General features: G+C 42.5%; 1 non-coding gene across 1 annotated transcript; it reads left to right on the plus strand.

The window, feature by feature from the left end:
• The first annotated feature begins 1,822 nt into the window (after positions 1-1,822).
• On the plus strand, positions 1,823-1,936 carry LOC143786402 (U5 spliceosomal RNA). Its single transcript, XR_013218288.1, has one exon. It is a non-coding gene; the product is annotated as a U5 spliceosomal RNA (small nuclear RNA).
• The last annotated feature ends 11,707 nt before the right edge of the window (positions 1,937-13,643 follow it).

The following is a 13,643-nucleotide window of genomic DNA, read 5'->3' on the forward strand; positions in this document are numbered from 1 at the left end:
TATATTAAATGTACATTAAAAATATCCACAACTCATTCATCCTGGACCCTCAACAACAGTTAGACAAGTAATGATACTTATGTGATCATTCATTCATACGTGCTCAGGGATTGTTTTTTTTTTTTCTTTTCCTTTCACTTTTTTAGTTGAGTTTCACAAGAAGAAAATCCCTTATCGCAATCACTCCACCTCTTATCTCATTCAGAGGTTCTCATAGACATACACACATACAAGGCTCACACAGCCTGTCTATTCTGCACTTTGGAATTAACACAACTCTATATAAATAAAACTGCAGCAGTGTCCACTGACACTCTGAAAACACTTTAAGGACAAACATCAAAAACCACGGCCTTATACAAAATACAGCTTCACATAATGTACTGCCAATCCAAAATGACCAAAATAACAACACTGCAGAGTCTATCCCAGCTCTGTATTACACACACTAAACAAATACACAACCAATTAGGATATTGACAAATAATACAGATAACAATTATCACAATTATCATCTTATTACTCTATTATTCAACTCTCATACGGACATAAACAGACAAAACAAACACAAAACTCACTGGTGATGTGTGGATTCTTTGAACCGTGTTTACAGCCTTTACCCAGAGGTATGGAGAAATCCGGAAGAGAGATTGCAGGTGCAAACAGATTGTAAGAATAACGTTTCTCACCTTGCTGCAGCTGGTGTTTGCATTATCCAATCTCTCTGGAAGCTCCCACATACGGATTCCGAATAAGGTGGCTGGTTACACGGTCCCCGTTCGGGCGCCAAAACTGTCGTAGCTGTTTTCATTCTGACCCAAATGTCAGCTGACAGATCACCAGTGAGTCCTAATTGTGGATTTACGCCCTTAGTTGACAAGCGCTTGTCAACTAAGGGCGTAAATCCACAATTAGGACTCACTGGTGATCTGTCAGCTGACATTTGGGTCAGAATGAAAACAGCTACGACAATAGTTTACAGTTATTTTGTCCTAGTTGTTGCTTGCTTCGCAATTAAAAGAAAACCAAATGTTTACAATTGTAGGCATGTTCTTTCCATGAAGCCACTGTATAGTTTAGGCCATGGTACATGGCAGTGCTCTGCTTGAAGTCCAATGAAAGGAGAAGACAAAGATTGCTGCATCCAATAAGAGAAGAGCGGCACTCACCATGGATAAAAAATTAGTTTTATTGTAGTCCATGCAACATTAGAGCTCACAGTGTATGACCAAACCATAGCTATTTTCCATTTTAATGAGTTTCTACACATAACAACATACAAAACAGCTGTCACCTGATTGCAACCTGCAAGCTCCCTTACTGTCTGTTTTTAAAGGAATACAATAAAACTACTGAACTTTCTATACATGGAACGTGACACTTTTCTTGTATTGCATGCAGCACATCTTATGTACTTGGGTCATTCCTGCAACATCAACATCACCGTTTTGCCTGTGGTGGATCATTAGTACATAAAGGTCATCTGTCAGTAGGATTTTACCCACCAAACTATTTACAGTATATATGCATATAGCTCTTTTAAAGTCAAGTCCAGGAGTACCTTTACATGGCCAACCTGCTCCTCCATTACTGGGAAATCAGAGTTTGACTTGATATACAAATGAATCTGAAGCCTCGGTCACTCCAGGTCCATTCACCACCAGCATCACCTCGTTCTACTTGACCGACAGCATCTATTGTGTGTGAATTCAGGCAAATGAGCCTTAAAGCGAACCTGTCATCTGGGTTTCGCTAAGCAAACTACAGCCATTGTCAGATGAAACACTGGCGCTCTTACACTGATTAAAATGATACATAGTATACTCTCTGGCTTCTCTTCAGAACGTAAAAATGTTCACCTTTACTAAAGTTTTCCGTGGAGAGGAGCACAACGCAGTTTTGTGGCAATTTTTACATGCTCTAGCTTGCTGAGGCTTAAATAAAAATGATACATGGGTTGCAGAAATCCATTTTGTGGTTGTTGATTAATCTTTGTTTGCAGTTTTCAGTTAAAGTGAACCTGTCAGCAGGATTGTGCTAAGTAGACTACAGACACTATCAGGTTGGCGCCGTTATACTGATTAGGCTGGAGTCACACATAACGTATAAAAATACGGTCCGTTTTACACGGACGAGAATAGCAGAAATGTTCTCTGAACAGTGATCCGTATGTCATCTGTGTGCAATGCGAGGATGCGATTTTCTCGCATGTAAGCATCCCTGTGACATCCATATGGCGAAATTTTCTTGCCGCCTTCCAAAGTGGACATATAATGGATCCATGACCTCAAATATTCGTGAAAACATATATAGTATACAGTACAGACCAAAAGTTTGGACACACCTTCTCATTTAAAGATTTTTCTGTATTTTCATGACTGAAAATTGTACATTCACACTGAAGGCATCAAAACTATAAATTAACTAACACATGTGGAATAATATACTTAACAAAAAAAAGTGTGAAACAACTGGAATTATGTCTTATATTCTAGGTTCTTCAAAGTAGCCACCTTTTGCTTTGATGACTGCTTTGCACACTCTTGGCATTCTCTTGATGAGCTTCAAGAGGTAGTCACCGGGAATGGTTTTCACTTCACAGGTGTGCCCTGTCAGGTTTAATAAGTGAGATTTCTTGCCTTATGAATGGGGTTGGGACCATCAGTCATGTTGTGCAGAAGTCTGGTGGATACACAGCTGATAGTCCTACTGAATAGACTGCTAGAATTTGTATTTTGGCAAGAAAAAGGCAGCTAAGTAAAGAAAAACGAGTGGCCATCATTACTTTAAGAAATGAAGGTCAGTCAGTCCGAAAAATTGGGAAAACTTTGAAAGTGTCCCCAAGTGCATTGGCAAAACCCATCAAGTGCTACAAAGAAAATGGCTCACATGAGGACCGCCCAAGGAAAGGAAGACCAAGAGTCACCTCTGCTTCTGAGGATAAGTTTATCTGAGTCACCAGCCTCAGAAATCACAGGTTAGCAGCTCAGATTAAAGAGCAGGTCAATGCCACACAGAGTTCTAGCAGCAGACATCTATACAACAACTGTTAAGAGGGGACTTTGTGCAGCAGGCCTTCATGGTAAAATAGCTGCTAAGAAACCACTGCTAAGGACCGGCAACAAGCAGAAGAGACTTGTTTGGGCTAAAGAACACAAGGAATGGACATTAGACCAGTGGAAATCTGTGCTTTGGTCTGATGAGTCCAAATTTGAGATCTTTGGTTCCAACCACCGTGTCTTTGTGCGACGCAGAAAAGGTGAACGGATAGACTCTACATGCCTGGTTTCCACCGTGAAGCATGGAGGAGGAGTTGTGATGGTGTGGGGGTGCTTTGCTGGTGACCCTGTTGGGGATTTATTCAAAATTGAAGGCATACTGAACCAGCATGGCTACCACAGCATCTTGCAGCGGCATGCTATTCCATCCAGTTTGCGTTTAGTTGGACCTTCATTTACTTTTCAACAGGACAATGACCCCAAACACACCTCCAGGCTGTGTAAGGGCTATTTGGTCAAGAAGGAGGGTGATGGAGTGCTACGCCAGATGACCTGGCCTCCACAGTCACCAGACCCTGAACCCAATCTAGATGGTTTGGGGTGAGCTGGACCGCAGAGTGTAGGCAAAAGGGCCAGCAAGTGCAAAGCATCTCTGGGAACACTTTCAAGATTGTTGGAAGACTATTCCCGGTGACTACTTCTTGAAGCTCATCAAGAAAATGCCAAGAGTGTGCAAAACAGTCATCAAAGCAAAAGGTAGCTACTTTGAAGAACCTAGAATATAAGACATATTTTCAGTTGCTTCACACTTTTTTTAAGTATATAATTCCACATGTGTTAATTCATAGTTTTGATGCCTTCAGTGTGCATATACAATTTTCATAATCATGAAAATACAGAAAAATCTTTAAATGAGAAGGTGTGTCCAAACCTTTGGTCTGTACTGTGTATATATATGTCAGTGACACACATATATATCTCTTTATATTTGATACAGAGCTAGATAGCAGAATAGTCGATAATTCAATTGTAGGCATCTGTAAAATCATTACAGAACCCGACAGGATATGAGACATGGTTTACATACAGTAAACCATTGCATATCTGTTAGTTTTTTATGTCTGTTATCGCTGTCAGATGCCTGGTGTAGCTGTGGTGGAAAAATTTTGGCTTCGCAGGCATACGTTGCATAGTTCTGTCTACTAGCCTTGTTCTACTAAGAATTTTTTGTTTAAAAATATTTAAAAAAAAATTAACTATGTTATCTCCGTCAGACGCCTGGTATATCAGTGGTGGAAAAATCTTGGCTTTACAGGCATATGTTGCACAGTTCAGTCTGCTAGCCTTGTTTTACTCAGTATTTTTTGTTTCCAAAATTCCCCCCAAAATACCAAAAAATGTATTCAGTCTGTCATCTCCGTCAGACATCTGGTATATTTGTGGAGGAAAAATCTTAGCTTCGCAGGCATACGTTGCATAGTTCTGTCTGCTATCCTTGATCTACTCAGTATTTACTGTTATCCAAAATTACCACAAAACATTTTAAAAAATTATACAGTCTGTTATCTTTGTCAGACACCTGGTGTATCTGTGGTGGAAAAATCTTTGTTTTGCAGGCATACTGATCATATATAATTTTTCTCCAAATAAATCAATTTGTATTGAGCTTTTCAAATATTTCAGTAGTCCATTTAAAAGGGGCAAGGGATGGGGAAGTGGACGTGATGCTGATGGTGCTTGCAGAGGATGAGGCCGTGGCCAAGCTGAAAGTGGGCCACAACAAAGACCCACATCTTTGCGCTCAGCCTTCCTGTACCAGTGTCTAGGGGACCGTAGCACCGCTGTTGAAGCCAGAGCAGTGTGAAATGGTTGATGGTTGGATAGTGGATAATGCTTCCATTCACTTAGCACCACCACGTCTTCCACACGGTCAAGTCTGAATAGCCGTGAGTGTGGACCGGATATTACTCACCCTGATCCTCCTTCCTCCCACCATGCCGAGTGCCCTGAGACAACTGATCCCACACTTGGAAGAGCTGTTCAGTTTTCCCTTTAAAGATTCTGGACTCACGGCCAGTCAACTTGAAGTGGGGCCAGATGAGACCGACTGTAGCAATGCCCAAAGATTTGAATAGCCACAGTCACAGAAAGGTGATGGTGGGAAAGTGTCACAAGAGGTGGACGATGATGAGACACAATTGCCAGAAATTCAGGAGGAGCAGGGTGCGGATGTGAAAGACGAGGTGATGGATTACTTAGTGACTGACCCAACCTGGCAGGAAGACATGCTGAGCGAGGATAGCAGCACACATGGGGAAGGAGGCATATCACCCTAACAGGCAGGAAGAAGCAGTGTGGTGGCCACAGACAGAAGGCGTGCATCCGTTCCCTGTAACACCAACATGAGGGAAGTTGCTATTCCAACTGTTAGATCTTCCCGAGTCTGGTTATTTTTTAAGGACTCTGCCGATAATCCCAAACAGGTCATTTTCAGCACTTGCCATGCCCACATCAGCACGGGTAGCAAAACTACAAGCCTGACCACCACCAGCATGATCAGGCACATGGCAGCAAAGCACCCGACTTTGAGGGCCGAACCCCAGGCTTCAGGAACACTGTCTGCAGGTGACACCACTGCTTCTTCCACTGTTTTGCATAGAAGCCAAACCTCAGTCCACCGTGCATGCGAAGATGCATCTGGCCCTGCACCTGTTGTTGCTCACAGTCAAGCAGCACCATCATCAAGCCCGTCCATGTCCTTGTCCCAGCGCAGCCTTCAGTTGTCTATACCCCAGTCATTGGAGCGCAAAAGGAATTACCCAGCCAACGCCCCACAGGCCACAGTATTAAATTCTCAAATTTCTCATCTGTTTGTGCTAGAAATGTTACCTTTTAGGCTCATTGAGACAGAAGCTTTCTGCAACCTGATGGCTGCGGCCATCCCAAGGTACTCAGTCCCCAGTTGCCACTACTTTGACCGGTGTACTGTACCAGCATTACACCAGCATGTGTCCCACAACATTACCCGTGTCCTCAACAATGGTGTTACTGTGAAAGTCCACCTAACCACGGACACGTGGACAAGTGCTTGTGGGCATGGACGGTACATCTCACTGACGGCACACTGGGTTAACATAGTGGAAGCCGGAACCCAGTCAGACCTCGGGATGGAACACATCCTCTTCACGACGAGGATTGCGGGCCCTACGTCAATCAGGGTTGCCCCCACAGTCGACAGCTCCTGCACCACCTCCTCCTCCTCTTCATCCTCCATCTCTGAAATGAACACATCAGTCAGGAGTTGGAAGAGCTTATTAAGCTAATCTGCTAAGGTGACAAACCACACAATCCTGAAGAGTTGTGGACAGTGCTGAAAGATAAGTCAGATATTTGGATGACACCACTGAACCTACAGCCAGGCATGGCCGTGAATGACAATGGCCAGAACCGGGTGGTAGCTCTGAAGCAAGGTGAGCTCAAACACGTACCTTGCCTGGCCCATGTGTTTAACCTCGTCACTCAATGTTTTCTCAAAAGCTACACAGAGCTGCCGGATCTGCTAGTGAAACTACGACATCTGTCTGCCCATTTTAGAAAGTCAGCTACAGCTTCAGTCGCCCTTGCCGTGCTTCAGCAGCGTTTGCAGCTTCCAGCTCTCCGTCTGTAGTGTAATGTCCTCACGCATAGGAACTCTACACTGCACATGTTGGAAAGACTTTGTGAGCAGAATAGGGCAGTTGTTGACTACCAGCATCAAACAAGGCCGTCGATATTCAGTTCAGACTCCACACATAAGACCTCAGGAGTGGACATGGATGTCAGATATATGTACACCATCCTCCAAAACTTTATGGACTGCACCAAGATGGTGAGCGGCCATAATTAGCATCACCATCCCGCTTGTCTACATTCTGAAAACGTCTCTGCTCACAATTAAATAGGCTGCATTATTAATAATAATAATAATAATAATAATAATCTTTATTTATATAGCGCCAACATATTCCGCAGCGCTTTACAGTTTAACAGTTTCAAACAACAATCATAGGTAACAATGTTAGCAATACAATAATAAAGCAAAATAAGACGACCCTGCCAGTGAGAGCTTACAATCTACAATGAGGTGGGGGAGATACAAAGTACAGGTGTGTATTTACAATGATGCATTTACAATGATGGTCCAGCCATCTTCAGGGTGTGGGGGATAGATGGAGATAGTGAAAGGGCTACACACACACACAAACATAAAATGACCTTGATTAGTTAATGTGGTAGGCAGCTCTGAATAAATGTGTTTTGAGGGAGCGCCTAAAACTATCCAAGTTGTGGATGGTCCTAATATCTTGTGGTAGAGCATTCCAGAGGATTGGCGCAGCACGGGAGAAGTCTTGGAGTCGGGAGTGGGAGGTACGGATTAATGCCGAGGTTAGTCGAAAGTCATTTGCAGAGCGCAGCGGCCGGTTAAGCCGATAGACCGAAATGAGGGAGGAGATGTATGGGGGTGCCGCACTATGGAGAGCTTTGTGGGTGAGAACAAGAACATTGAATTGTATCCTGTAATGAATGGGCAGCCAGTGTAATGACTGGCGAAGAGCGGATGCATCTGAGTAACGATTAGCCAGATGGACAACCCTGGCTGCTGCATTAAGGATGGACTGGAGAGGGGAAAGTTGAGTAAGGGGGAGGCCAATTAATAGAGCATTGCAGTAGTCCAGGCGGGAGTGGATCAGGGCGACAGTGAGGGTTTTTGTTGTCTCCATGGTAAGAAAAGGGCGGATTCTAGAGATGTTCTTTAGGTGTAAGCGGCACGAGCGGGCAAGAGATTGTATATGGGATGTGAAGGAGAGATCGGAGTCAAACAAAACACCCAGACAGCACGCCTGCTGCCGGGGTGTTATTATGCATTGCAGGCAGAACACAAGGACATGGAGCAAGGAACCACACAGGGTGAATACACACAGCCCAGCCTCATGTCGTCCCAATGTGGATTGGTAGACAATGAGGAGAAGAACAGGAGCTACTTTCATGTACTATAGATGGTAGTACAAGCACAACCGTCTGTTCAGCCTGGATGGCCTGAGGACAGAGAGGAGGAGGATGAGGAAGACAGCATGGTCAGTCGTCCTGTTGGTGAGGACAAAGAAGTCCTGCCTATTAGCAGTCTGGCATGCATGGCTGACTATATGTTGCGCTGCCTTTCCCGTGACCCTCGTATTATTAAAAGTTTCAGGGACACTCATTACTGGTTGTTGACACTTCTAGACCCACGCTACAAGGAGAACTTTCAATCTCTTCTTCTAGAGGCAGACAGGTGTACTAAAATGTTGCAGTACAGAGGGTCCTTGTAGCAGAATTATGTAAAAATTGTTATCTGATGTCAGAGTTTGTTGTACAACCAAGGAGTCCAAGCGAGAGAGACAGAAGTACAATCCAGCTCAGGCAGGGGAACAATAGCAAAGTTCTGGGACAGTTTTCTCAGACCCTTCCATCGTGCCAGCACAGAGGCAAGGGGTGCTGTCACAAGAATTGCAATGTTTGAGAAGAAGCTGAGTGAGTACCTTGCAGATCGTACAAACGTCCTCCGTGATTCCTCTGTACCTTTTAATTATTGGGTATCCAAGCTGGACACGTGGCATGAACTGGCTCTCTACGCCTTGGAGGTCCTGGCCTGCCCTGCTGCTAGCTTTCTGTCAGAGCAGATTTTTAGTGCCGCTGGTGGAATTATAAAAGATAAACGCATCCACCTGTCAACTGAAAATGCTGACAGGCTGACTCTTATAAAACTGAACAAGGGCTGGATTGGGCAAGACTTCTGTACACCACCAAGTGAAAACAGCGAAACATAACCTCTAATACATTGTCTTGTTTGTGGAGATGTATTCTCATGCACCTCTTCATAACCACACATGGGTATTCGCTTCCTGATTTGGTCTGTTTGGTGTTATCCTCCTCCTTATCCTCACCATCCGAAACCACTAGAACACCAGGGTCAATGTATTCTGTGATGCAAAAGTCACTCATTTTTTGTGCAAGGGTGTTATTATGATGCCCATTACTAATTTGAAACCAAAACAAATGTTACTCCCTACGGGGAAATGTCATAAGAATGAGATGTATGTATATTCTTCCCATTTATTCTTATATTTTCCAGTTTTCCTATCTCTGGACCATCCTCTTATTACCTAGTGTATACCTCTCCAATATAAAAATATTGAAATACTATTATATTACATTTTTATTTATATCCCTGTCTCTGAGCTGTTGCTAGGAACCAACATCTCTCGTTGGACACAATCTGGCCTCATATATATGAACCTGTGTTCACCTCTCTCTTTTGTTATTTTCTTTCATAGGTGGATTCACATCCTTTATTAATTTTTTTGATTTCAGTATAATTGATCATTCATTATGTCTCCTCGTTCTCCGCCACTAGATCACCAGGGTTAACAGGTTCTGTGCTGCTACAGCCAGTCCAATTTCTGGAAAGGGTGTCTGTCTATGATGCCCATAAAATATTTTTTTTAAAACGTACCCCCCATGGGGAAATGTTTGTACAATTTTAGTACTCCAAATGTTTTATTTTCATGTCATAGCCTACTTATGGACACAATTTGGGTTGTCCAAAAAAATCAAGATCACATTTTGATCACTCTGTTATCTCCGTCAGATGGACGGTGTATCTGTGGTGTCCAAATCCTTGCTTTGCAGGCATATATTGCATTTTTTGGTCTGCTAGACTGCTACTCTTAGTGTATACAGTATTTTGTGGTTTTTAAAATTTAAAAAAATACATCCCACATATTGAAACAGTCTGTTATCTCAGTCACACGTCTGGTCTATCTGTGGTCTTCAAATCTTGGCTTTCAGCCATACATTCCAGTTTTTGGTCTGATACCTTTGGTGTATACAGTATTTTGTGGTTTGAAAATGTTTAAAAATACAGGCCACATATTGAAACAGTCTGTTATCTCAGTCACACGCCTCGGCTATCTGTGGTGTTCAAATCTTGGCTTTTCAGCCATACATTCCAGTTTTTGGTCTGATACCCTTGGTGTATACAGTATTTTGTTGTTTGAACATTTTTAAAAATACAGGCCAGATATTGAAACAGCCTGTTATCTCCGTCTGACGGCAGTTTTATGTGTGGTCTAAAAAAAGTTGTTTTTCATGCATACATTCCAATTGTTGGTCTGTCTAATACCCTAGGTCTATACACTATCTTGGTAAAAAAAAAATTCACTGCTCAAAAAAATAAAGGGAACACTAAAATCCCACATCCTAGATATCACTGAATGAAATATTCCAGTTGTAAATCTTTATTCATTACATAGTGGAATGTGTTGAGAACAATAAAACCTAAAAATTATTAACGTAAATCACAACTAATATCCCACGGAGGTCTGGAGTTGGAATGATGCTCAAAATCAAAGTGGAAAATGAAGTTACAGGTTGATCCAACTTCAGTGGAAATGCCTCAAGACGAGGAAATGATGCTCAGTAGTGTGTGTGGCCTCCATGTGCCTGTATGAACTCCCTACAATGCCTGGGCATGCTCCTGATGAGACGGCGGATGGTCTCCCGAGGGATCTCCTCCCAGACCTGGAGTAAAGCATCTGCCAACTCCTGGACCGTCTGTGGTGCAACGTGACGTTGGTGGAATGGTGCGAGACATGATGTCCCAGATGTGTTCAATCGGATTCAGGTCTGGGGAACGGGCGGGCCAGTTCATAGCTTCAATGCCTTCATCTTGCAGGAACTGCTGACACACCCCAGCCACATGAGGTCTGGAATTGCCTGCATTAGGAGGAACCCAGGGCCAACCGCACCAGCATATGGTCTCACAAGAGGTCTGAGGATCTCATCTCGGTACCTAATGGCAGTCAGGTTACCTCTGGCAAGCACATAGAGGGCTGTGTGGCCCTCCAAAGAAATGCCACCCCACACCATTTACTGACTCACTGCCAAACCGGTCATGCTGAAGGATGTTGCAGGCAGCAGATCGCTCTCCACGGCATCTCCAGACTCTGTCACATCTCTCACATGTTCAGTGTAAACCTGCTTTCATCTGTGAAGAGCACAGGGCGACAGTGGCAAATTTGACAATCCTGGTGTTCTGTGGCAAATGCCAAGCATCCTGCACGGTGTTGGGCTGTGAGCACAACCCCCATCTGTGGACGTCGGGCACTCAGACCATCCTCATGGAGTCGGTTTCTAACCATTTGTGCAGACACATGCACATTTGTGGCCTGCTGGAGGTCATTTTGCAGGGCTCTGGCAGTGCTCCTCCTGTTCTTCCTTGCACGAAGGCTGAGGTAGCGGTCCTGCTGCTGGGTTGTTGCCCTCCTACAGCCTACTCCATGTCTCCTAGTGTACTGGCCTGTCTCCTGGTCCTTTATTGAGTGTGTCTTGGTAATCGCCAATAACTTCAATCTGTTGTCTATTCCATTTGCACAACAGCATGTGAAATTGATTGTCAAACAGTGTTGCTTCCTAAGTGGACAGTTTGATTTCACAGAAGTTTGATTTACTTGGAGTTATATTCTGTTGTTTAAGTGTTCCCTTTATTTTTTTGAGCAGTGTATATATATTACAGTGTGGTAGTTCCGTGACACGCTTCATCTATCTGTGGGCTATGAAGTGTGCTTTTGAGGCTTCCATTCTCCTTTTTTTTCTGTGTGTTATCCCTAGCTCTAAACAGTAAACAATATTTTGTGATTTTTTTAAACATTTTTGTCAAATTTCTGATATTTTTTTTCTAAATAAACACAAGACATATCGACCTAAATTTACCATCATCATAACCTATAATGTGCCATGAAAAAACAAACTCAAAATCACTAGGATTTGTTGAAGCATTTCAGAGTTATTAACACACAAAATTACCTTGGTCAGATCTGATCACCCAGGTATCATTTTAAGGCCGGAGTCACACTAGAGAGGAATACGGACGAGTGCTACAACCCCTGGCAAAAATTATGTAATCACCGGCCTTGGAGGATGTTCATTCAGTTGTTTAATTTTGCAGAAAAATGCAGATCACAGACATGGCACAAAACTTAAGTAATTTCAAATGGCAACTTTCTGGCTTTAAGAAACAGTAAAAGAAACCAAGAACAAAAAATGTTGTCAGTAATGGTTACTTTTTTAACGAAGCATGGGGGAAAAATTATGGAGTCACTCAATTATGAGGGAAAAAAATATGGAATCATGAAAAACAAGCAAACAACACTCCAAAACATCACTAGTATTTTGTTGCCCCACCGCTTTTATAGCAGCTTGCAGTCTCTGAGGCATGGACTTAATGAGCATCAAACAGTACTTGAAGACTTACTAACCAAAAATACTAACTGAGGGAAAAACAAAAAATGGCTTACAAATGGAAAAAACCCCCATAAAAGGATACTTTATTGATAATATTAAAACCAAACCCCTATCTAATACAAGAGTATAAAGGGGATAATAACCCCAACAAATAGACAAAGCCCTATACTGGAACCATGTAACGATAATTTACCTATATGTCTAACTAGGATAGTAAAATATAACAAAAAGTGATATACAGGATATAACTAGAAGGGTGTATAGAAACACAGATACTAACCCTACCACTAGGGCAAATATAAATTTGCAACCCTATGAACTATCTTCCTACCTAGGTGCGGGGGTAGGCACCCTAAGAAAAACGAGAATGGCGCCCCCGCTCGTGCGGTGGCTGTCCCTGGTTAACTACACACTCCCTATAAGAAACAGGGTGTGAAACAGAAAGCCAAGTGGCTGTAAATAACTTGTAAATATATGTGATACCACTTAATACAGCATAACAGGCCCACCCCCACAATGTGCTGTAAGGTAGGGATAGGAAAACTAGATGTATACAAATATATACCACTAATGATACAATGAAAAATAACAAAATAAACAAAAATAAAAATGTTTGTAATGATATACTCATCTGCTGCAATAGTAGATCCCAGCTAATGTAAATATAAATATAAATATAAAAAAATAGGCAGCCCTATCGTTTTTTATATCTGTCTACTGCCATATTATCTTCGTTACTCTCCTGATGAACCCATGGTTATGGGGGAAACGCGTCGAGAGGTGGATTATGGAGTTTGTTTGCCCTATCTTAATGCATACTGGATGAAGCATTAGCTGGGATCTACTATTGCAGCAGATGAGTATATCATTACAAACACTGATGTGTGTCTTTATCTGCTTATGGCATTCCCTCTGATTTATTGGTATTTATTTTACATCCAGTTATGTTTTGTGGGGACTTCTTTTGTGGCACTTGTTGCTATCTATAGCTCTTTGTAATACTGGTATTACTTATGTGTTTATTTTGTTATTTTTCATTGTATCATTAGTGGTATATATTTGTATACATCTAGTTTTCCTATCCCTACCTTACAGCACATTGTGGGGGTGGGCCTGTTATGCTGTATTAAGTGGTATCACATATATTTACAAGTTATTTACAGCCACTTGGCTTTCTGTTTCACACCCTGTTTCTTATAGGGAGTGTGTAGTTAACCAGGGACAGCCACCGCACGAGCGGGGGCGCCATTCTCGTTTTTCTTAGGGTGCCTACCCCCGCACCTAGGTAGGAAGATAGTTCATAGGGTTGCAAATTTATATTTG

The sequence above is a fragment of the Ranitomeya variabilis genome, chromosome 7 (genome assembly GCF_051348905.1).
Source record: "Ranitomeya variabilis isolate aRanVar5 chromosome 7, aRanVar5.hap1, whole genome shotgun sequence".
In the NCBI taxonomy this organism is placed as follows: domain Eukaryota; kingdom Metazoa; phylum Chordata; class Amphibia; order Anura; family Dendrobatidae; genus Ranitomeya; species Ranitomeya variabilis.